The 2,636-nt window shown below is 42.7% G+C and overlaps 1 non-coding gene across 1 annotated transcript; it reads left to right on the top strand.

Annotated features, from left to right (window-relative positions):
• The first annotated feature begins 1,103 nt into the window (after nucleotides 1–1,103).
• trnaa-ugc (transfer RNA alanine (anticodon UGC)) lies at nucleotides 1,104–1,175 on the top strand. The gene has a single exon. It is a non-coding gene; the product is annotated as a tRNA-Ala (tRNA).
• Nucleotides 1,176–2,636: the final 1,461 nt, after the last annotated feature.

Below are 2,636 nucleotides of genomic sequence, written 5' to 3'. Positions count from 1 at the left end.
ATCCTATGAGATGACGTGAGGTTGTGGTTTTGCCTCCAGCCTCACCTCCTCATCAGTGTTCAAAAGGTTCAAAGGTGAAAAAATGGGATTCAACCAAACAGCTGGAATGAAGAGTTGGTAACACTTGCAGAGCTGCAGGGAGCTGGACAGGTCTCACCATGGGGGGATTTGTCCCACAGATCCTGCTGAAGTGGCTCCTCCTCCTGAGACCTGCAATGCTGGCTGGACCTTTGGAAAAAGAACACAACAAATCTTCATAAACATTTACTTCAGCAGGAACACACAAGAAGGTGGGACTGGTTCCTTTTTCATGTTCACTATTTTGTCGTCTTGGTTCATGTTTTGGTTGTCAAAGTTAATTCTGAATATTTGTGGAAAGTTCGCCTGCCTTTACTTGTACCAATACTTCCTTTAGTAACAAATTAAAAAGCTCAAGCTAAACTTCAGTCAGGACAACCATTCTTTCTCATTCTTCGGCCTCTGTTTTATGTCCATGACCATCCTGTCTGTCACCTTTTGTGATGGAGACATCAGTTGATGACATCAGCAACGGTCCTCAACCTAACTGCCTCTGCCAGAAGTGAGCTGTCATCTGTCTCAGGGGACACAGTCGGGTGGACCGGGGCGGATGAGGGCCTGCTGCTTCCTTGAAATATTTCTAAATATTTCAGTTGCAACTGTATAGTGATGATGGCTCAGTTTAGAGCTGTCAATCAATGTTAATAATTGATCTTAGCATCTGGAGATTATTTTAGGAACACAAATACTTTTACTTCATTCTGAGGATGAGCAGACGTTCAATATAATTCTCATTTCCTGGTCAAAGACTCCTGCTAGTCAGAGAGGATCTGGGCTGGATTGGAAAGCTTCTGAGAGGAAAACCTTCACTCTGGACTGGACTGAGAACGGAGCAGCCTCAGCTTCCTGGAGCCTGACTTGCCTCTGTGGTCTAAGGTTGTGAGGGCTGACATCACAGTGAAACTACTGAGATCACAGAGCCTTTGAGATCACAGGCTGACTTCCTTTTTATCCCTAAAATGAAGAATAAAAATGTTGTGTCTGTGTTTGTGTTGCTGCATCAGTTAAACAGTGACTCTACCAGAGGGGATGTAGCTCAGTGGTAGAGCGCATGCTTTGCATGTATGAGGCCCCGGGTTCAATCTCCGGCATCTCCAGCTGGTCCTTTGGAGCCTTCATCTTACCAGCTAAATTGATCCTTAAATGTGACAACAGTTGATAACAAACTACCAGAAGAGAAACCAGTCTGTTGCATATCAAAGTATTTGTAGCTGCGTCAGTGTGACTGTGAGCCTTCATAGCCAGCATGAAGGAGCTGGTTTTATCTTTGCTGGGGAAATCCCACACACACTGCTCTCAGTTCCAAATGTGTGTGTCCTAACTCCTCCGTCCTCCTGCTGCCCTCAGAATACAGACACAATTCAACCTGGCAAGTTTGGAGCAGAGAAGTGCTCCTGAAGAGATGTGTGTCAGCCCACAGCTGGCTGTTCTTACCTGGAACCTCAAGATGAAACTGCTTCCACAGATTGGAAATGAATCTGATGTTGACTTTTGGACAAATCACCTGTTCATCAGTTCATCATCACTTCCATCCATTTCTACTGCTTATCTTGTTATAGAAAGGAGTCTATCTGCTGTGTGACTGAGGCAGTTACTGTGAGCTGCTGCATGTCTCAGTGTGTGTGTGGGGGGGGGGCTGTGTGTGACTGGTCGGCTGCCAAGGATTATTGATGAGATCAATCATGATCAGCTCAGAGATCACGGCACAGAAGAAGGAGACTTTTTGATTTTTGGGGGTTCAGTTTCTAAGTCAGACACATCATCACAATTTGAAGTTTTCCTCCAGTAAAAAACAAAACAACACAAAACCAAACAAAAACATGATTTGACTTTTGATGTCTACATTTTTTGGAAATTGTGAGTCCAACAAGCAGGAGGCCGTTTGAGCTTGGAAACTGTGAAGCATCACCAGTAACTGCTGGTTAATTTACAGTTGTTTCCTCCAAAAAGTTTAAAATGAACTCAATGCTGAATCCCTCGTCGTCATCACTGAGCTGCAGAACTGGTCCATGCAGGAGGCTGAGCAGGTCTTCCTCTCTGGTCCAGTGTCTCAGCACAGGTCAGAGTAGAGAATTAAAACATGAACACAAATCTTTATCAGCTATTTACTGATATCAGTGACTACCTTCAAGTAAGAGTGTTAGTGAATGGACCCTTTTTAAAGTTTATGTTATAATGTTTGAAAAATGATGCTCACAAAAACACAATAAAAGTGTTTGTGCTAAAATGATTCCAGTAGATTTTATTGCCATTTTAAGAGTTCAAGCGTATTTTGATGACATTGTTTGATTTCATGACTCACAGTTACTTTAGCAGGACCATCGTGACTTGAAATCGTCCTCATCATCCCATATCGACCCTCAACCCCTCACACAGAACCAGGAGCCCTCAACTGAAGGAACCTTTAAAACTGAGAAGTTGGACAGAAAGCAGTATTTTGGTGGAACGAACCTTTAAAACTATAAATTAGAAAGTATTTTGGTGGAACGAACCTTTAAAACTATAAATTAGAAAGTATTTTGGTGGAATGAACCTTTAAAACTATAAATTAGAAAGTA

This window comes from Aulostomus chinensis, chromosome 1, assembly GCF_037954235.1.
Source record: "Aulostomus chinensis isolate RoL2024-O1b breed Wild chromosome 1, RoL_Achi_v1.0, whole genome shotgun sequence".
NCBI lineage: Eukaryota > Metazoa > Chordata > Actinopteri > Syngnathiformes > Aulostomidae > Aulostomus > Aulostomus chinensis.
This window is presented reverse-complemented; position numbering and strand designations above follow the sequence as displayed.